Raw genomic sequence first — 23,987 nt, forward strand, 5'->3', positions numbered from 1 at the left:
GTCTTTTTACCTCCTCTTCCCCTATATCATCTATCTTTACGCAGCTTCCCAGAAGGATGAGTTGGTTCAGCTCACTGATGGCAGAAAGTACACTTCTCAGCATGTGGGAGGGAAGAGAGGATTAATTTTCTATCAAGCGAATGTGTCAGCCAACTCATCCTGCAGGCTGAAGCTTGCAAGGGAAAAGATAGCAGTGTGTACATGGTAAACAGGACCTTTCAGCAGCTGAATTCAGCTGTGGTGAAAGACTGTCCTTGTCACTCTGCAGTCCAAGAATATGGGTAAGATTACTTTGAAAATCTTCAACAGGAATCACATGGCCAAGCAGTTTAGTCATGTGTGAAAGGTTTCCTATTTTCACCAGTCTGATTTAGAGGTGGGCAGCCCCCTGAATAGACAGCAGCCTAGCATTATGTGCCCTCCTCTGCTCTGGAAATGACTTGAGCTATGACTTCCTACCTGTGGTGTGGGTTAACTTGACTGAAGGTCAAACATCCTTCCAGACACTCTCTTCTCACTTCCCCTTCTCAACAGGTCTGGGGGAGAAAATGAGATGAAAAAGCAGATGGTTGAGGATAAAGACAAGGAGATCACTTGCCAATTACCTTCACATGCAAAACAGACTCAACTTGGCAAAACTTAATTTGTTTTTTACTAGTTAAAATAGATTTGAATGGTGAAAAACAAATATAAAAATCAAAAGATCACTCTTCCTTTTCCTTTTCCTTTCCAAGCTCAACACATCTATTCCCAGCTTCACTGGCTGTTATCCCTTGACTGGTGTGGAAAGAAGGAGAAGTTGTGGTACAGGGTTGTGGTCACCCTGTACCAGCTTCTTCCTCTTCTCACATCTCCTCTGCTCCATAGTGGATCCTGTTCATGGACTGCAGTCCTTCAGGGTAAACCCACTCCAGAATGTATTTCTCTAGAAGCTCAAATGTCTGCTCCTTTGTGGTGTCAGCACCAGCTGCAGGGGAAGCTGCAGTGGCATTCTGCCATTTCTAAAATATGATTTCCCAGGGGCATCACCATCTTGGCTGAGGGGATCAGCAATGTCCGGTAGTAGATGCATTGGAGCTGTGTGTCTTCAACATGGAGGGTAGCTCCTGGTCCCAAGTTACATGCTCTATACTTTATGGATGAATTGCACCAAATCATGTTGTTTACAGTATCTTCAAAGCATAAACAGTCTGTGTGTGAAGATACTAAATTTCCTTAGGGAGTGTTGGTTTATAAATCTTCATAACAGTCTTCTTAACCAATGAGGTCACTGTGGATCATCACTGACAGTGATGCTGTGAGTTACCCAAGTCTGCTTGACTGAGAGATGAGATTGCAAAGGAGGGGTCTAAAAAGCAGTCTAAGTAAGAAGTTAAAGCAAAAAGAAGTTGAAGTCAAAGTAGGAGTTGAAATCATTGAAGTTGTTTATTGTTTTCACAGTTTAGTTTTATATACTGTTGCAGTTCCAAGCAGTTACAGTTCTAAGCAGTCACATCCTTAAGCAAGAATTTTCCCACTGGTTACAGAATCAGCCTACTGTTGGCATTACTTAGAAGCCTTACAGAACTACATAGTTTCAAAAACCTTGATATCTGCATATGCTGTACTTTCCCAGTTCTTCTCATATCTGTGGTTGCTTATGGCCTGTATCCCACCAAGGACGGGATAGCTCGACCTATAAGTTCCACTGTGGTTTCTGTTCTGTCCCCCATTTGTTCTCCCATAGGTTTCACTGTTCTAGATTAATCTTTATTCAAATGTCTATATTCCTACTTGGACAAACAAGCCTTTTGCCAGTCCCACATATTTTTAAGGTAGCTTTTTCTTTAGCAATACATCATTCTTCTACAAGACCCACTTCTTAGTGAAGGCATTACAGATTTTGTTATTCTTTGCTTTCATGGTTTAGCTTTATGGGGTATGATGAGGACTAAGTATTTAATGAGTAAGTATAAAAGTATGGCTGTGCTGAGCCATGAGACTAGAGATTGCTCTAACAGTAGCCCTAGTGCTATACTGTTTGAGAAACAAACAAAAAAGCCTAAGAATAAAATTTACTACTTCGTCACACCATTCCAGAAATCAGAAGAAAAGGACTTTTTAGAGTTTTACCTCCTGTATTGCATCTTTATTAACAGTCAATTACATTAATTTGTTTAAACATTTATATTTTACCCTTATACAAATACTGCTTTGCATTATTGCAAAAAAAAAAAAAAAAGTCTTTTGGGTCTTCTCATTCATTTTTAGATTAAAAAAATTTGATTTCTTGACCTGCAAATCTGATCTTAGGTAATTTATAAAAAAATTAAAGCATGACTGCTACAGTAAGAAAAAAAAAAAAAAAAGGAAAAAGAAAGAACGAAAAGAATGAAAGAAGAAAATGTGGTATGTCAATATCTGTGTCTTCTCTCTGTTCTGCATGAATTATCTATTTTACAAGTTCAATTTCCTGACCTCAACTTTGCTAAACTAGAATCTTGCCAAGACCCAGATAAGCTTGTGTAATCCAATCATTTATTAGCCTGTGACTCAAGCTGGGTTCAGGGTCCTGTCTTAACCTTTCAGTGATTTCTTCTCTAAAACCAAAAAAGTGTGACATCTAAGTTTCGAAGTTGGAAAAAAAAATAATAATCTTCAGGACTGTCTAAATTTTAACCCATTTATAAAAACTTTTTCCTTTAAATTGTAGGTAAGGATGAGGCTGAAAGAGAAACACGTGAATGAGGGAATGAAACAGCCATTTCTCTGAGACAGCAGCTATTATTTCTTTGTAGTTAAATGTTATTTTTTTTTTCTCATGTAGCTAACATAGCTAATATTAGGACTCTTGATCTTTTTTCCTCTCTGGAAATGCTTATATGCTGAATGAAGATGAAATGTTTCAATTTTGTCATGAGGCATGCCAGGCAAGGTCAACTCAAAATAAAGGAACAAAATTAAGTTCTTCAGATTACATAAAGGTACAATGGAAACATGTTTTAATTTGGTGTTCTGGGTAATTCAGAGGTAAGAAATAATTTTTATAGAACTACTGTAAAAAATCTCTTAAACTGCTCAAAGTGGTTCCCGTGCTTCTGAAGTACAAAACTTCTGGACCATTTAACCTGGTGCCTGGCGTAGTCTCACAGTGTCTCTCAAAGCTGCAGTTAAAGAACTGTACGTTTTCATAATGGAAGGAGTTGTATCTCTGTAAATCAGAGAGTGAATTGAAGCTAAACATTTCTAAGGATAATCCAGTTTAATTTATATGGCTTTGGAAGTGTTCCGACTCAGGCCAAGAAAACAGTATGATTGTTGATGCTGGTTTTTTTGCCATATAATGTGTACTGTGCTATAAAAATCATCTGCCTAAAGAAGTTCTTATCATTTCTAAGTTTATTTCCTGAGTAAAATTACTGAAATGGTTTTAAACATAATAAATCACGTTTTGTCTTACCCATTGATATCTACAATCTACACCAGTATTTATATTACAGTGTATTCCTGTGAAAATTCTCACATCATCATTGCTCATATAATAGGCAGGATCATTTTAACAGTAGCTTTTTCACATCAAAATTATTTGTTTCTAGGAAGATCTGAAAGTATTGAGCATACTGGGAGGCAGAAAGAGGGATGCAATAAAAACAGATACAGATGAACATAAATCCCAGGTAGGACTTTTTTTTCATCAGAGATGTAACTTGCATCAGAGTTGAATCTAACTGCTTCTTTATGTTCTATGGACGACAAAATGTTCTGGCATGAATGACAATTCATAGGAATGCAACCTGGCTGACTTGTAGGTCCATTAAAGTGTTGTTTGCCTTCTGTGACAGTAAATTTCACCACTGGCCTCTGATGGAAGGCCAGTCTGAGAGGGACTCTTCCATCAGTCTTCCCATCAGTTTCTTGTTCAGATGCAGAAGCTGTTCACTTTTGTGCAAGAGGGCTAAAGTGACCTTTTTACTGTTTGTGTAAGGGCTTTAACATTTCTTATATTGAATTTCAGATGTACTTTAAGAGCATAAATTCAACTCTTGAACCACTCTTGCAAAAGCCACAAATAATAAAATAAAATAGGCTAACATGCATCCTTTATTCTTGAAAATTTGCATTGAAGCACTAGATTTCAAATAAGGTGTTTGCATACATTCTGTTTATGTGTCATACTGCCTGCAATTATGGTGATCTGGTATAATTAGTAACAAAACTAATAACTTCCAGATGTCATTAAATTGGGTAATTTTACATATGCCTTTTGGTAATAAATACATAATGGATTAAGTCTGCCTATGCTTCTTTGCAATAGTTTGTTGGTTTTTTTTTATAGTAGATATGATATTTGGCTGTTTTATTTCTTAGGCTTTGTTTTACAATTAGGAGGCACTGATTTTATTTTCCTTGCGGTTATTTGCCACTATCAGACTGCAAATAATTTTACATGCCTTTCTTTACATCAGCAAGAAAGGGACTAGCTTAAACCAAGGCTTAAGTTTATATTTTTTATTAGAATGTGAAAGAGAGATGGGAGACAAGGAAGACAAAGTTGGGCCTTATCTAATTTTTATTGCAAGCCATGGGTAAGTATTGTCTGAATTTTAAAGAAATCACTAAATCAGAATATAAGCATAGGAGTTTTCCCTTTTCCAAGGGTCAAATCATTAAATGAGAAATCCTCTCTTAATTCTGATCCTCCAATGTATTGTAATCCTTTCAAGACATTAAATATTGCTGGATTAATGGTGGTTAGTATAAAGCTTTGTTATAAAAGGACATTTTTTTAAGCAGTAGTAATAAAGAATTTCCACTTGGAATTCAGATACAAGTAATTGAACAGCCAATATGTACCTTCAAACAGATGAAGGACAATACACTATTTTAAACTTAGCTTTTCTTGTTTCTCAAAGTATTCTATAGCCATTCCTATACTGTTTTACATTACAGTTAAGTGATTCATGATTGCAGGAGCAGCCAGTATTTTGCAGCGAAGTATATTGTTCCAGAATCTCCCCCCATCTTAGTATACAAATTAAAAAGCTCTACAAAAAGTATGCAGAAAAAAAAGCTGCATCCCCCATTCCTCATCTCCCAGCATTACTTAGGAGGTAGAAGACTCAGAGTGAAGCTGAGCTTGGAAAGAAGGGAGGGGTGGGGAAAAGGTGCTTTTAATTTAGTTTTACTTCTTACCACCCTATTTTTTTGCAATTACTTGAAATAAAATACATTACTATCCCTAATTCAAGTCTGTTCTGTCCTTGATGGCAATTGGTAAGTTGTCTTCCTGCCCTTATCTTCATCCACAAGCTTTTAATTATACTTTTTTCTTCTTGCCCTTTTGATGAAGGGTGAGTGATAAAACATCTGTGTGAGCATCTGGCATCCAGCCAGGTCACTCCAGCCTATATATGAAAACAGATATAAAAACAGATATAAGCAATGCCTTCAACTTTAAGAACCCTTAGGAAATTTGGAGGAAATCTCAATCTCTCTCTCTTTCCCTCTAATTGCCAGGTGAAAACCCTTCTAGCAGAAACCTCTTAATTGAAGTTTTCATAGTAAGTAAATAAATTAAATTATAAAATATTGTAAATTTTTCAATCTTTCTGGCACATAGAAATAAAAAAGTAAGGTGATTATTTAAGAAGCTTGTTTTTCTACAGTATCTAAGATAGGTATCTAAATTTAGATTAGATGAAAACTGCTTTTCAAGGTGCTCATTAATGTACGGAGCTGGAACTGAGTGTCCCTGATAGTACTTATTTCAAGACAAGAATCAGTAGAATTTGGGAATGAAATATTTGCATATTATTGGAAAAACTCCTCTAAAAACTTTGTGGCCTAAGGTATGTGTTTTAAGTTTGCTGATAAATTTTGTTCAATTCCATGACTGATCTGTAACTTTTTTTTTCCCTTAATCTGATTGTTTCCTTTAAAAGTCATGCAGGCAGTGTTCAATTCTAAGACAATGTTAGGATTTAACATAATCTGATGTCTGTGACAACACAGTCATTAAGTTGGTTTCCACAACACACAGAGAATTGTTGAATAGTGTGGTTATAATTAAGTGGAAGAGATGATTCATACCCCGAGAGGTAAGAATATTTCCTTACAGGGATTAAAGTCACACTAAAAAACTACAACAGCATATAAACACCCCACCCAAAAAATACCTGTTAAATCTGTCATTTTAAACTTACAAGAATGTGTTTGCCCCTAAGTTTTCTTGTAGCAGTAGATTGCAAATAACTTTCTGCATTTTTAGGTATTTCTTGAATGACTCTTCATACATTCCAACACATATAGAAAGAATTACTGTGCTTCTCAAATATAATATCATCTTTTTTTTGTCAATTATACAAAAGTACATTTTTGAAACATTACGATGGAAGGAATAAAAGCCTTCTGAAATTTCTACTGTAACCTGTTTTAACAGTCTTGGACGAGATGGACAGAACGGTAACTAGAGGGAAATACAAGCAGCAGCTCCGCAAGAGTGCATTCAAACAAAAGATTTGTCTTACTGTGTCAGATCATCCATCTGTTGATTTTCAATATTTGCAGTAGGAAATACAAAGCTGGAAGATACTCTGTGCCAGGCCCTTCCTCTGGCTCATTTCCATCATACTATTATCAACAAAGGTAAAAGAAATATTAGAGGAGACACCCCTGAGAAAATGAAAATTTATAATTTCATATAATTATGTGGTATATTGAAAATTATAATAACATTATTTTTAAAACTTATTTAAAAGCTCTTTTATCTCTAGGTCCAGAAAATGCTTTTAACAAAGTAGAGCAAGACTTTTCCTTTTGTGGCATGTATCTTGTCAAAAGCCAGCTAAACAACCATGATATAATGTATGGTATAGTAAGATTGTCAGACAGCTGAAAAGGAACTGGATAGAAATTGAAATAAACATTCCCAGTCCATATTTCACTCCAGCAAGTTCAGACTCTCAGACTGATCCTGCAACACACATTAGCAGATCACAGTTTTCTCAGATATACTTTTTTGTTCGTGATTTGTTAATGAATTAATGATGTGGCATCTTTCCTTATGAGCTGTGATTGTTCCGTTAAAACAAGCAATACTTTTCACATGCATGCTTGAGTTGTATCCACATTTAATTTCCATTACATTTTGTCATTATGATAGATGTCTCTGATGTTTACAGGAAATTAATCCTCATGATCTTAATGTATATTGTGAGTCAATGGAAAGATGATTTTTGAAAGAAGGAACAGTGATTTAGCAGTGGTTCCAACTGAGAAGATATCCAGTAGAGATTTTCTCAGAAGAATATTTGGAAGCTTCTACTCCATGGAATAAACAAAAATGTCAGAGTTAGAAAGTCAGTACAAATTATTGGCCAAAGCAGATGCAGATCCAGACATATAACCTAGTAGGAAAAGAAAAAAAAGACTATTTATTTTTTAAAATGTCTATTCACATACTTAATTTTGCCAGTTACTATAGTTCTGTTATTGTCTTCCTGCATGCTTACTAGCAGTTTTTCAAATTAATGTTATCTGTGAAATTTTCAAAGCAAATATATTGAATAAGCCTTCAGCTCCTGCTGAGCACAGAGCAACCAATATGACATTGCCTGGAGGAGAAAGCATTATTGTTCTGCATGCCTTCAGACATGGCTCTGCTTCCTTTAGTTAATCCAAGGTCATTATTTTCAAATCACAGCATATTCTTATGAAGATCAAATGTTTTCCCAAGAAAGAGTGATGACAGAATGGTACACTGGAAATTGAAAATTCAAATTCATATAAACCACTGATCAAAGGAGAGAAATGTTGTCAAAGGAGGAAATTATTGTTTTTTATTTAAAAGACTGAGCTGTTTACACAGGGGAATAGATAATTGTGAGATATATTTTAGAACAAGGGGAAAAAAAAAAAATTGTTTCTTTGGTATCAAAAACTATTTCAATTTTCTGTTGCTGTTTGCTTTTCTTTAATTTATATGCCACCCCCTATCCTACTCTCCCAGAAAAAAGACATTTAAATGGTTTATGTTGAAACATCTCCACGTTGCAAGATAAGCTTGATGTTTATTTTATAAATATTTGTATCAGTATTACTCTGAGGTTAAAAACTTACATTATGTTGTTGGATAAAATGCCAACTCCTTGGCAAATAATTACTGGAAAATAGAAAGCTGAAAATAAAATGTAAGTACATCGTGTTCCCTGCTTTATGCAAATATGTTTATCCATTTCTTAACTGATCTTGAGGGAAAAAAAAGAATTTTCATTCTGAATGTTGAGTACTCTTCAGAAAAATGAAAGATGATAAGTTATAATTATAAGAAAGAAAGTGAATGTTAAGTACCTGAAGTAGGATGAAACAAGTACTCTAAAGACTGAAGTTAAATAGGCAGTCTTACAGGAATCTAAAAAAGACATTGGGGTACCAAAATCAAATATTTCATGTCCTCCTGAGATGGGGAACTGTCCTGATTTTGGCATCCTGTAAATGCTGTGTAATTTTAAGTACTTGCTTACACCAGTGAGTAACATATTCCAGTATTTCCATTACCAATATTGCAGTGATTTGTTAATGATTACTTAGTTCAGAAGTGCAAACTCCTGCATCAGCCTAGTTGGATAAAAAAAAATTATAGAAATAATCAATAAACAATGGCTGGCCTCTAAACTTGTGCGCTGGTTTACCTCCAGTTTTGTTGTAAAGTTTGTGTAGGTCACTGAGCTAATATCTGTGTTCAGCCTTCTGTATTACTCAACTAAAAGTCTGAAAATCAAACAAGTGATACTGCTCTAGTTTTGAATCCTCTGTATCCATCCAGATAAGCACACTAGAGATAGCTTGGATGCATTTGGTGGGTTGAATGCATATGTGCATCCTTGGTCACCTCTTATGGTGCCATCTCTTAAAAGCCTTTCTGGTAATACAATCAAAGACTGTGTACCAACAATATATGCACAGACTCTAAAAGCCATCTAAAGGTCACAGCTATGCCAACAGATAAGGTATAAGTCAAAGATTCAATACCTTTTTCATAAAAGCTTTTCTCAATGCAAATATTTCTAATTATCATCATCCCAATTAAAAGTGTATGCATCTAATTGTAGCTCCAAATGAGCTTTTCTGCTTGAAGTGTTCTCAAATGCATTTTTTTCTTCTTGTCCTAAAGCACATATGTTCAAAGAGATTTAATAGGTTAAAGAGTGAGGGTTCAGTGGGGTTTTTTTAAGAATAAATGTTAAAGATAAAATAATGGAATCACAGTGGTATAAAATGTGATTATTCCATTTTTGCTTTGCAACATTTTGCTTTTGTGAACCAAAAATGTTAGTGAAACATTGCCATACTGAATACTTTAATTTTTAACTTTTCATCTAATTACAAAGTGGAAGAGATTTTTTTTAATACTCCTTTGTCATTAAATTTCTTCAAAGTAGCTTTTAAGATTCTACTCTTCTGAGACAAAAAATGGAATGCAGGAAAGTAATTTCTGTCAGATGGCTACTCTTACCTCCCCTGTATAAGCCTATTTTTTTGAAATAGTGATTTTCATCACTCTTGAATCTAATTTGAACCATTTTGAAATGACAATTATTGTGAAAACTATTAAGATCTTTTGTTTCATGACACTAATGCTGTTATGTTTAAGGACTCTCTTGTCTAATCTAAAATAGTTCAGTATTAGGAATACAATTAACTAAATAACCGTAATTAAATAATTACATTTTTGATTTTTTTTAAATGGTACCAAATCCTTTTATGAACCACCAAGTACAACAGAAATTTTCCTTAATATTTTTTATTTTTTATAGTTATTGAAATGATTCCATGCTGGCAGGGGTTAAATTGGCAAATTCTTAGGGGTGAGTCAGTGTTACTAATGTCTTGGACCATAAATGTTAAAATACATGAGATAAAGTGACAAGAAAGTCGATTAATGCATTAATTAACAGTACTGTGAATTATTAATTAAGTGATGCAGAGTTAAATGTGTGCATTTTTACAGTAGCAAACCATTTACATTACAAATAAAGAACAAATTTGTACATAGACCTAAATAACTTTGAGGAGGAAGAAGACGGAGCTGTATGTCTTCTCATTTTTGAAATCATGAAAAAATTAAACCCTCTGTAGATATTTCTTCAATAAATAAGAAACTTTGCTGTAATAAACTAATCTGTTAATAAGTTCCTATAAGAAGAAAATAAGAACTGATGCAAGAACTAACATAGCTGTCCAATCAAATGTTGTCTCTCTGACCCTAAAAGAGGACAAATTCTGAATGTTCTTACAATTTCTTTCAGATTCCAGTATTTTCAGAATTCCATCTGATTTCCATATGTTTTCTCATGAATTATCTGGATCCCCTATCTTATAGGAAAACTTAGAGTACAATTAACATGAGCTATATATGTGCCCTTGAGCAGAAGTTTCCGAGTCACACCTTTTCCCTAAATTGCTGGGAAGAGACCTCAAAAGTAACTGTGTACCTAAAACATCAATTAATCACAGAATTAATCAAATAGTGTACAATTTCTTTATAGCAGTAGAAAAAGGAGATGGGAATAGAGAAATCAAATTATCTACAGGCACAGAGTATAAGACATTAAAAAAATATATATATACATATACATATACATATACACACATGTAAGTTATAAAAACAGGTATTTTGCAGGTCCTTGGTTCTAAATGGCTTCTGAGGAACAGAAACCATGAATGAACTGGAGGAAAAAAGAAGGAAAAGAGGACGGCAGTGAATATGTATGAAAATGCAATAGGAAAAAAAGGAAATGGAGTTTGAGAGGTGGCAAAATAAAAGGATGAGGAAAAGATTTTTGCATTAGAGAAAGGAGAAAGAGATGTAAAGGAAATCATACAAAAGAGAAATAAAAGTTAACATAAGGGAGTTTTATTAAGAATAAAATATACATCTTATAAAATAAGATAGCATAACAATAAACCACAAAATACTCAGTGACAGTGAAAAATAGAGTAGTTAAGATAAATGCATATGGTAATGTATATTATGCATATGCATATGAGATGCATTATTTTCAAATATCTTCTGAAGATACATTAGTATTTACTAAGAACAAAGTATTATGAAGCTCTGAATTTTTTTTTTTTTTTAATTCTAAAACCTGGGACTAGCACTGGCTGGAGCACATCCCCCCTTTTGCCATGCTGGCTTACAGGCTGGCTGCTGTAATGCCTGGCTACCTGATGCCTGTGTAATGCCTAAGGAGCTGGTGGGTGGAAAGGAAGCTTAGGAGGCATGTCATGCCTTAAATCAAAAAGAGTACTGAGTTTTTGAGTTATTAATTATTTTTCCTTTAACACATTGTTTTCTTTTTCCTTATGATTCCCCTTTATATTTTAAATGCCAGGTCCATTAAAAACATTGGCTGGCACAGTACTCAGTTTAAATTCTCAGTACTCAGCAACCAAGAATTTAATAAAGCAAATCTCTTAATTCATTCCTCTTAGCTATACCTGGTTATAGAGTACAATATTTCTGGGACAGATTTCCAAAGGTGTTTGTGTATTTGATTTCCATTCAAATAGGTAAGTCTATACAATTTAAATATAAAAATATTTTTCAAAATCTGTTCTTTGTTCATTATTTATGAGAGTCCAATTTTCCTTTTATCCTCCACACAACCAGCTGTCCCTGCCCCACAGAAAATCTACATTTAAAAGAAAACCAGGAAAACAAACAAAAAAAACCCCAATTCATATATGTTGAGTTCCTGAGAAACAAGAAACCTAGGTCCAATAAAATGATCATAAAACCAAGAAGGAATTTTCTGTTTCTTTCACACAGGAACACCAATATTCATTATCCATTTGCACAAACAGTCAAATTCCTTATTAATTTTTTCTTTACTCACTCATGTATGTTTCTATTTATCTTTCTTCATTTCACTTGTAGGGATTCACAGCAGGAAAAATGTGACCTTGGTGTTGCAAACACACCGTACAGGAGGCCTTGTGTTTTCAGCTGTTAGTTTGAGAGCTGAAAGATGAGTTAGGGTGAAAAACCTTTTTATATTTCCTTGTAGTGACAAGAATTTTTTCTGGGCTCAGTGACATTACTCCAGATATGAGACAGTCTGATGCCAGAGTTTCTGAACAGCCAACCTCTGCCCTGACAGTATCTAGATTTATACTTCTTTTATTTGATTTTAAGTAAATTATTAAAAACACTTAAAAGCTTTGAACTCTTGAAATGCCAGATTTTTTAATTACTAAACTATGAATGCCATTTGTACATTCTTAGCACCATCATACATTCATCTACATACATACATACACCATACATACAATCAACAATCTTGATTTTTATGCTATTTAATGGGACTGAGATGAAATTTTGAAATTCTGCCTGAAAAAAGGAAAGAAAAAAAAAAAAGAAGAGACAGGAAGGGAAGGGTTATTACCATATGAGAATATAAATATATAAATTCTCCAAAAGCTTCTACACCTTTTCAATTCCCTACTGTGTTCTTGAAGGCAATGGCACAATTTATTAGGGTTTTTTTCACCTCATTTTAATTTCCAAATACTCAATTAAAATTTGCAATTATTATCTTGACTGATGTGACTTTGGTAACTTTGGAACAGAGTATCATTCACATCAAAAGGAATGAAATGCCAGTGTTTTCTTTTTTTTTGTTTTCTTTTTTTTTTTTCCTGTCCCTGCCCTTTTCTGCTGTGTGGTTTAAGTTCAGCTGTGAATGATTCTGAAATTTTTCAAGCATATAAAGTCATTATAAACAGTGACCAAAAGAAAGGTCATTCATTGTAGTTTCTGCTCATTTCTATTCATACAGTTGCAAGAAAAGAAGTTGGAGGCCTGCTGAGAAGTATAAAACTGGATCAAAGGGCACACCTTCAGGCATTGTGAATCTAATGAGTAAAGCAAGCAGTCACCACCATTTTGGAGTGTTTCAGCTCTAGCAGGATCTTAGTATATTCTTGTTAATCAAACTAATTCTGAGGTAACATCTTTTTGGAGGAAAAATGTCAGGGAACTGTCATGCTGTTTAAACTCCTTAATAGTGGGGTATCTCTATAGAGCTGAGGCCCCTGAAGTAAGGACTGCACCCTCTGCCTCTTCCTCTCCTGTGCCTTCCTCCACTCTTTCCACCAAGTCAGTGTTTTGCATGAGCCCAGTAGCAGATATGATCAATACTTCAGGCAAAACAAATTCTAAGTGTGCTTATGAGAGAGAAGAACAAAGGACTGAAGGTTGCATCTGTTCAGTCCTATGCCTAACACAGCTTTTCACTGCACTGCCTAGGTATGAACTAGAGCTCAGGTGTGCTGCCAAAGACATCTTTTGCTTGTTTGTTTTGCTTTGGTAAATATGAAATGTCATTGAATTAAGACAGGTCTGGTTTTTTATGCAGGAATGTGAGATGTGACACATATCTGCTACTGAGTTGCCTCCAAATGAGCCTTCTTCCATTTACAAGATGCCTAATGCCACTCAGAATTAAAATCTTTGCCATAGATTTGAGAATCTTTCTGTTTGTATCAAGACATGTTAAAATTCAATTTGTATTTAGTAATGAATGAAATAGCAAGAATTACAACCAAGCCATTTCAAACCCCATTTATTCCATTTTCTGATGCTTCTTGACTTCGAGAAAAAAGAAATCACAAAAAGACAACGAATTCAAGAGAGAGAAATAATTAAAGCAATCAAATTATTTTTCATTCTGGCACTATTTGGAACTGTATTTTTCTTTTATGACTGCAAGAAAAGTGACTGAACCAGATAACAGTGTAAAGTGATACCACAGACATAATAAGAGTTTTGCAGCTGTTAAGGTAACCAATACTATGTGGGCAAATATGGACTTAATTTAACACTTTCTTGAATAATTTTATTCTGACTTGTTCTGTTGGATAAGTCTGTTTTTCTTTCACTTTAAGACATGGATATAATGTATTAAAATGTTATTTAGACTATCTTGAAATACTAATATCTATTTTCCTCTTTTTTATTCATGGCTTCCCATATCAAGAGAATTTGCCAGTTTTGTGACAGTATGAACAAATGCTACTTAGGCAGGTGAAGTGAAGCAGCAGTAGCAGAAGCCTTGCTGACTAGATGACTCAGAGTCTATTTCAGCTCTCACTATAAGAGAATGGAAACCTGTTCTTATTTTTCAATGTTCATAATAGAAATTTTATTACCTTCATGTGGAAGCAATAAGACACCACCTTCAATTATGTCTATTGAAGAATTTCCTTGTTTGGAAGAAGTTTACAATATCAAAAGTGAACTGTCAGATTGACAGAAAACATTTGGCTTCACTTTATGGCACCCACTTAGTGCAATTAGTTGAACTGAGTCTAGCTCACTCTATAACATTCCCTGAGAATTAGAAATCTGAGGACAGTATTATGCAGTTCAGGACTCCCTTTTTATCCCATTATCCACCAAGTCCTTCATTTATTTCCTTTCTCTCTTGAGTTACTGTGTACCCAAATTTCTCACTTTCTATGGGAAATTTCTAATTATCTCATTAAATGTTTCATGAGGTAACACAGAGAAAGATACTCTGTGGTGTGCTGGTTTTATTTATAGATGACATCTGCATGTACATCTAAAGGCTGTTCAACTTAGCATTGGGAAATTAAATACTGGGGATGTGAGAAAGTCAGGAAAAAATGCTGTGTAATCCACAAAGTGGGATACTCACCTGAGTATGAAGGAAACTTTATTGCTTTGATCTAATAATGTTTTTCATCATTACGCAGTGCATACATCAAGGCCAAAAGCTGTAAAATTGTCTGCACGATCTTTCTCATTTGGATTGAAAATATCACACTTTCCAGAATCTGACATCGAAGGCAAAGGGAAGGGAATGATCTATAAAATTATAAACATCAAAAGAAGAAATTGAAAAAAATCTTCCATGCATTCCAAGTGGACACACTCTTTTCTGAAGTCTGGGGCTGAAAGAGGGGGACTGTTTTGAAGAACCTCAATGATTAGGCATATTCAATAACTGCCCATCAGTGCCATCCCAGGAAAAGAAAAAGAAAAATCCAACAGGATGTAATCATAAGGCACATATGAGTGCTGTCAAAAGAAACTGCCTCCAGTGTCACAAGGGAAGACGATGAAGCCTGATGATCACTGATGAGTCAGAATAGGTGGTAGCTAGAATGAGGAAAACACAGCAAGAGAAAAGTCAGACAGAAAAAGAGGGAGACGCTTAATGAAAGTATGAAGTGTAAAGGATGAACATTTTGGCAAGTCAGGGAGCTGAAGTAAAGCATCAGGGAAAAAGAAGTGAAAGTGATCAAATGGATCATTTAACAAAGAAGCCAAAGAAAAGTGCAGGTTGCTGAGGAAAGCAGAGAGATTGAGGCTGAAATTAGAGAGGAAAGCTCAAATGTACTGAGATGATTGGCAGTGATAGGACATGACAGCAGCTGTAAGGAAGAGAGGAGACTTCCTGCAAGTGCTGAAAATGAAAAGAGAATTGAGAGGGTTTGCAGGAAATGATGAGGGGTACCCAGTACCAACAACCTGATCTGGCCTACAGTGAGTAGGTGAAATGAAAAGATAAAATATTTCAGGTTTCCATAAATCAGAAGGTGTATGTCAGTAAAAGTGCTGTGAATGGCTGTGTTTTTGTTCCATTTTATTATATCTGATTCTAAGGATGGAGGAAGTGTCCCAGAGAAAGGAAAAGGATAACAATAGAAATGGCCATAGAAATGACAAAACAGCCCACAAGTAGTGAAGGTTTTAAAGAGGATAGATCAGTGTGATGGGAATAACAGGCATGCAGGATGGAACTTTTCAAAAAGTATATCAGAGAGCTGGTTGAAAAAATATGGGTTTGGGAATCTGGATTTGTATTAGTTTGAAAACTTTGAGAACAACAAAGAAAAAACAACATATCTTGAGTCTGTAGAAATATAAAGGTGCTGTGTATAGCACTACAGTGTGAGAAGTTGCTATGTTATATTTATTCTGAACATGGATGAAGATAAGGTGAGAGATGTACAAAAATGCTGTGGAATAGGTAGACATCACTGCAGCATCTGTGAGCCATCAAAAGCTTTCATGGAAAACAAAACACTGACAGTTTATTTTTTTTCATGCTTCTGAAATAATTTTTTTCTCGATCTCTCCCACTGTGCTCACAGATGCAAAAGTAATTGGTAATCCAACAACTGAGAATGCATGAAAGTTCTCTGAAGGCATATCAAACTTGCAAAAGTAGTTGTAATGTTGAATGAAGTTGCCTAAGTTGTATGTCAGTTGAATGAGTTTCTGGATTCTAAAGCTGCTCCAACTGACATAATTGTCAAGGTTAAAATTCTTCTTGTCTATGTGATTTCATTGCACTGCAAAGGTAACGAAGCATCATTGGGTAGGCTTTTAGATGTGTTCTTTAATGAAATCGAAAAGCTTTCCATCTCACTTTGATCAACTTCCACACATGTGCTCAGTAATTCATAGTGTGCCAGCACTTTACCCTGTAACTGCAAGATGGATGCTTCCACTAAAATGTATTATTCAAATACTGGAAGTACAAAACTCATATTTTTAACTGAATAGTCAGGATTACAGGTTGTCATCACTGTTCAGAAAGCTGGGCACATTATTAAAAATAACTATATGAAATTGTCCCTGGTCTGATTTGCTGTAGCAGGTGGACTAGATAAACTCTAGGGGTCCTTTCCAGCTAAATTGTGCTTCTGTGGTTCTCAGCTGTGAAACAGCACTTTAATTTGTGTGCAGAATAATCTGATAACCCTTGAGTATATCTTAATGAAACATGCTATGCAGAGAAAAACTCTGGTTGACCATGTTAGAGGATGTAATTCCTCCATGTTAGAGGATGTAATTTCTATTCTGGACTTCTGTTTCATGTAGAGTCAAATTCTTTTTTTTTGTATCAAAGATACAATCTTAATGTTTACCCAGCATAAAACTCCCTGTATGACAAGTCATTGTGTTTTTGTATTGAATAAGTGCTGGATTCTGGATCTAAATGTCATTTAGTTAATAATATATTGTTACTCCTATAAAATAGCATTTTATCTTTAAATCTTAAGGACGTAAAGTGCATACTTGGTTGTGGATACATCACTGTAGGATCATATAACACTGTTTTCTGCAGACATTTCTGTCATCTATAAATAGAGGACTGTTGCATCACACTACTTATTCTGGTTGTCACTTATTTCGATAAGAGAATGGCAAAAGGACAAAAGCCACCTCTTAGGTGTTGCAGAACTGTAGTACAGGCATTGAGCTCCATCTTGTGGAATAGAGAGAAGCCTACAGCACATTCCTTTTTCCTCTTCAGAAAAATTATTGTGAAAGGCATAATTTAATAAATTTCCTGTTGAAAGTTTTCCTTCTTGAAGTTTTCAACAGGTAGGGATAAATTCATTATGACATAAATCACATTAATAAGAAATATTAGAGTTAAAATTGTTGGGATATAGAGTCATGGGACATAATGTCTGGTGAACGTTTTTTCAGTACAGGGGATGACAGAAGTATTGTCAATTGAACTACTCATATTTTTAAATATACACTGAAATATTGGATTTCAGAACTCAGGCTTTTAGGTCCTTTAATAATTCATTTTACTCATTTGTTGAAAAAAAGAAAATGTCATTTTCCAGTTATCCTGTAGATGCATTGCACAATATTTATGAAAATAAATTAATGTATCCTCAGATAAGCATACAGACACTCCTACAATAAGATTTAGTAATCTGTTCAATTAAAATTTTTCATTGAAGAATGTTAATGTTGGTATTAATGGCAGCTGAGGGAGAAAAACAAAGTCATTATTTATGTATTTATGGCACACACTGTTGAACATAAAAATTGTTTTTGAGATTGAAGAAAATCCTCTTTAACTTTAAAAGAAATATACTACTGAAAGGCATTCGATACCATATTCTAAGTGCAGAATTTTGGCATATATAATCACTCATGCATACACATATAGGACAGGAAAATCTAGCCTATGTATTTTGTGCAGCTGTAAATATGAGATCATCTGACATTGGGTTTTCTTAATTGGGTTAATCTGAGATAAAAGGGGGGGTAATGTAATTTTTAAAAAAATAAGATCAGTAATATCTACTCATCAAAACTGCACAAAAGCACTTAGTGAGTGTTTATAAAATGTCAAGCACACAACTCTTGTATGAGTCATAGCGACACATACAAAATCTCTGTCTCTTTCCAGATAAATACCTTTCCAAACCTGGCTTTAAAAATTATGTGCCAATTGAACTTTGGAAAAACCTTTCTTTAGGTTTTACTGGCTCCATGGAGACTTTCAAGGAATGTCAGTGAAACAAATGTTCCCAAAACTTTTTCCTAGGTTACTTTGTTCTTACGGTTCACTTTTCATTTCACCTACTCTCTGCAGAAGTCACTTGGCCACAGCACTTTTCATGGTCATTGACTCACTAAGGCTGGAAAAGACCTGCAGATAATCAAGTCCAACCTTTGACTTCCTACCACCATACCCACTGAAATATTACAAAATTCCACATCCACTGTATTTTTTTAAACTCTTAAACACAGGGATGATGATTCTGCCACTTCCCTGGGAGCCTCTTCCAATGCTTTATCACTCTTTCAGTGAAGAAATTCTTCCTGATATCCAACCTAAACCTCCCCTGGTTCAACTTGATGTCGTTTCCCTTTGTCCTATCAGTAGGTCCCTAAGAAAGAAGCTGACCACCACCTCACTACAACCTCATGTCAAGTAGGTGTACTTGAGGAAAATGGTCTCTCTCCCCCGAACCTCTTTTCTCTAGACTGAACAATCCCAGCTCCCTCAGCCACTCCTCATAGGCATTATGTTCCAGAATCTTCCCCATCCTTGTTGTTTTTTTTCTGCAACTCTGTGATTCTGTGCCAGAGGACATAAATGTAACTTCCCAGAGAGTGAGAGAAGAGAGAAGAGAAAAGAGAAGAGAAGATATAATCAAATAAATTTAAAAAAAAAATCCTTAGCCAAAAGTTTGTATTTTCTTTTCCCTCTCCTATCTCACACTTATCTATGTGAGATAAGTGAAGACTGCCCACAGTTTTGCAATTTTTGATAGCAGTGATGTTAGTCTCAAAATGATTGCCTACTTTCCTGAAGACATGGTTAGAGTTTTGGGAAATTTTTGTCCACTAATCTGCCTTGCATAAACTCCTTAAGCAAATAAAGACTAACAAGGTAATAATATTAATAATAATATTAAAGCAACAATTATAATTAAACAATGAAAATTTGTACCACACAAATGTTTCCCTTCAGGAATGCAATTTATTTCTTTCTTGCTGTGCAAATGCAAACTCTCCTCAACATCTTTGGAACAATTTACTTTTATAACACTTCCTTATGCAAGTATTACAACTGATCCCTTTTATCATTTTTGCCAAATTTCCTCTTGATAGTCTGTCTGTGATCTTAAAATTGCAAAGTGTCTCAAAGAGATTGAAGCCTAAGGGGTAGATAAAACTTATGGGAAAACTGGAACATGCCTCCCTAAGTAAGTAGAAGATCTGTTGTGGTGCTGGAGGGGTCTGGAATTTACAAAGAACAGTTTTTTTCTAAATGCAAGGGATATAACAATAAGTATATATGCTAAATCAAGTATAGATTGACTTTTATTTTTGTCTATCTCCTTTGTTATACAATTTTTGCCAAATTTTTTTGCAATTTTTTTTGATTGTTTTCCACATCCTTTAATCTTTTTCCCAGATAATGGGAATAATAATATCTCTTTGAGATTTTTTTCTACTTTTCTTTTTTTTTTTCTTGGACATAATTGTCCTTTAAAAACCCAGAGTAATTCTAGATGAATTGTGATGTAATATTTTTATTTCTGACAGTTTTATTATGTTATGCAATTTCTCAGTTGATGCTCTTTGGTGCAGGGCCAATATAATGCCTTAGTTTTCATTCATTTGATCAATGTCTAAATTAATTTCTTTATTTATCTAGATGTCTTGCCAGAATGTCAGTGCATGAATTAGGTAAAAGATTAATAGTGGAAATTACAGGAAATTAGAGGAAACCCTTTCTCCCAAACCCCACAATCCAAGGAGGTTTTGGTCAGTGGAATCAATGCAGTGTCTCAAATAGTCTGGAGAATCTCTGAGGCCTGATAGGTCTCTCTCATGTTTGTGGTTCATGAATCTTCAAAGTTACAGGTAGAAAAATCTTTTTTCTCTAGTCAAAAAGGAATTTCTGTGAAATTCTGCCTTCATCTCAAGAACAGGTTCTGGTCTGTTTACTAAGAGCATTCAACTGTTTATTCCTATTCGATAGTCTAAAAATTTAAATCCTTATAATTATTCTTGCTTTTCTCATGGTGTACATTCTAGCAGGGAAACAGAAAGTGACCTTGTGAACCTTTTACAGAGTTAATTTTTTACAGTAGCTGAGTGGGCATGGACATGAGCATGTCTGAGTTTATTCTATTCCAGTGAAAGACAGGGGTAAGGGACATGGCAAAAATTAAAATATATGGATATAACAGCTGTGTGAGAACCCCTATGTCTTCTTTAGAGATTGAAATAAGAAAGTGTATGGACCAGACCTTAGGTTTGTGGCATAGATTAATTTATTATTATCCTGAATCCTTGGGCCACATAGTTTAAATTCGTTTGAAGCTTTATCAAAGGTTGATATTTTAGTGCTAAATTCAATAATTCATCTTACATTCTAATGCATACCTAGATGCATGTGAGAGAGTAGGAGACTCCTCCTTATTTGCAGTGACATGTTTACAGCAACCAATGTTTTTTTCTTAAATTTATCTTGAATGAGAAGGAAAGCAGCCTCTCTAGAGTGTAAAATTGATGTACTTGAAATGCTAAGCAGATACTTAGAGAAGAACACGACAAAATATAATCTCTGCGCATCTGTTTGAATCTAGCTATGCTTCCTGGACTAATGCTGCCGGTGCCTGACAAATGTGGCACAGCTGACACAAGTCCAGTACACAGTTATGTGATTGGATTCTCTTGAAGGCTCTTTTGTGAGCTTAGTTTGCTTGAAATTAAGCAGGTGAGTTAATCCTTTCCATCCCAGAGCTCTCTGCCAGCAATGTAGCTGATAAAGACTTCAGGCCTTATCAGGCTCAAGTAGGATTATCTCTTCCATTTTTAAATTACGCATGTTTTAACATGTTTTAGGCAAATAGTTTCACAAGGCAAGCAGAGTATTATTATCTCTAAAATCTAAATACCATCTAAAATAATCTACATTTCTTAGAGTTTCACTCCCTGCCCTCCCCCCCAAAGATCTTGAGCTGAAAATTACATCTAGAGCAAAACAGGACAGTACAGGTTCACATTCTGAGGAGCAGAGTATCTTCATCAGCTGGAAGCTGGGAAAGTTCCAGCCTTAAATCAGAGCTTCCCCTGGAAAAACTATGCAAAATGTATCCCAAGCAGCCAATTCTTTTAAAATGGATTTCTGTTATTGTTTAGTTGTTATTAAAAGAAAGAAGCAGATGGATTACATTAAATATTACTTGCTGAATCAGACAGTTTGACAGACACAAGTATCATTTCAACCCTAAACATAACAATCATCCCCAGGGACGATGGAAACAAACTCCAGGTAAGAATAGAAAACACTTTAAAAATATATATATATTTTGGGACATTAAGGCTGCTCAGAATTGGGATCCTCATTCAGTGCCTCACTTCATGTAAAAAAAAATCTAATCCTGTAGTTCAAAATTAACTTTTAAGAAATATTTCATATGATGATTTCTAGGAACAGATTGTGCTTTCAATACCATATGTTGTATGATATGTGCTGGATGTGATTTCCAGAGGTACTTTGGTTGTAATGAACTTAAAGTCAGTATGGATTTTATGCAAACAGGAAAGAAGAATTTGACATTATATGATATTCTAATGCATTAAGGCTGTAATGCAATTAATATGTCCTGTAATAAAGACATAGATTAATTTTTCAACATTCCAAGAAAAAGCACCTTCTGGATTTAAAACCTGTTCTGAAATATGTAACAGATGGTGATAGGATGAAATTCACTACAAAAACAACATTATTTTCTCTATAATTAGTTGTATAAATGAGTCATATTCGATTTTGAATAAATACACCAGCAGCTGTAACTCTGTATATATCATAGTTTTACATTGAATTTATACAGGCATTATGGGAACCAGAAATTTCCTGATAATTTCATTTAGAATAACTAAGAAGTCAAAAACATTTAAAGAAAGAAATTCAATCAGCTAAGTGTTTGTCTAATGGAAGTAGACTATTATTTTTTGATAGGCTATTTATTTTCTTAATCAAAACTATTCATTTGTAGACTATCTCTAGTTTCAATCTTCATTGTGTCAGCCTTTACTTTTGATGATGATGATGATGATGGTTACATTAATTAAACCACACTGAAATATAATTAGAATGAACTAGAAATAAAATAAAAATATCAAGATTTTTTAAAAAATGTCAGTGTATTAAGCATAAAAGTCTGGTATAGAAAAAGGGCTATTTTAACATTATAGAATGTGCGCAAATACACGTATCCATAGAAAGAAATTTACATCCATGTATATATATATATATATATATATATATATAAGATATATATGCAAAAAAACCACACATGCACACAAATGTGATGTAGACTCTAATTTTTTTTTAAAATGTAGATATTATTAAATGTTAATTGTTGTTTTCTTGTTTGGCTGAATTGTGCAAATTGCTTCCCTGTAAATTTCAATGTACAGTCGCGCTGATAAATAATCTGATTAATGACAGTTTTCATAAAGCCATGGAAAGATTTGGTGGGAGTTCTTGAGATCATCCTGCTGTAGATCCTTTTTAAAGCAGGAGCAAGTTGACCAAGGCTGTGTCTAACCATGTTTCTAAAATCCCTGAGGAAAGAGACCCCACAGTCTCATTGCATCCTGCTGGTGTTCAACAATCTCCTACAGAGTTAAAGACAATTAATTTAAAACAGATTGATATAAAGTTCTTAGGAATGCTGAGAGATTCCACGGGGGGAGGGGGGGGGGTGGCTGTTTGTTTGTTTTTCACATAATTGGAAAAATTGAAAAACACATTCATCTTGAAATTAAGGGGAATTGCTGAGAAATTACCCATGCAAACAAAATCAATTCTCATTTAGAAGTGTGATGCAAATTATTATAGCATGCTGGGATCATCATCACAAACTGAAATGAATACAGAAACTGTTATTAAAAACTAAAAATGCTAAACTGATTATAACCCAGCAACAATATAATGCACCTTTGTAATCAGTATTGAAGGAGAAAAACCTCTAAAGAATGATTAAAATAAGTTGGAAGCCAAGTACTATAATAATTATCACTTTTTTTTTTAAATTAGATGATTTATGTTTTAGCCATTAACTGCTCATTGCAGAAAATTAGATACATAGGTGTTCTTCCTAGTAGTGTGCAGTGTCAAAACAAAAATCATTCTTTTCTTTAGTTGCTAAATTGTTGTAGTTTGTTTTTAATATCCACAATAAAACCTAGTTAGAGAAATAACTCCTCTTCATTTTTCCTAACAAGTTCTCAGGAATTCTTTACAGGTGGGGAATGAACTTGTGTTTACAAGAAGCACCTGGCAGACTGACTAATATATGTCTTGCATGATTTTTATAATGATACCATTTAAATAGTTCTAAGACATCCTTTAGTACAAGTAATAATAAAGTTGCCACTGTTAAGGAAAAGAAAATTTCGCATAACTACTTTTTAGAGACTACCTAGCCCTGGAAAATGCTCAGACTTTTAAAAAGACACTCCTGTTCCTCTAAAGAGCAACACTTGAATATTTGTTTTGTCAGATCAACAGATTTTTCCATGGACATCTAGTAGTCAAGACACCACAAAATGGTAATGATAGAACAGACAACATCTAACAGAACCCAGCAATTTGGAAATTAGGCTGTCATCAAGGTTGTGGAAGATAAAGGTT

Source organism: Motacilla alba, chromosome 2 (assembly GCF_015832195.1).
Source record: "Motacilla alba alba isolate MOTALB_02 chromosome 2, Motacilla_alba_V1.0_pri, whole genome shotgun sequence".
NCBI lineage: Eukaryota > Metazoa > Chordata > Aves > Passeriformes > Motacillidae > Motacilla > Motacilla alba.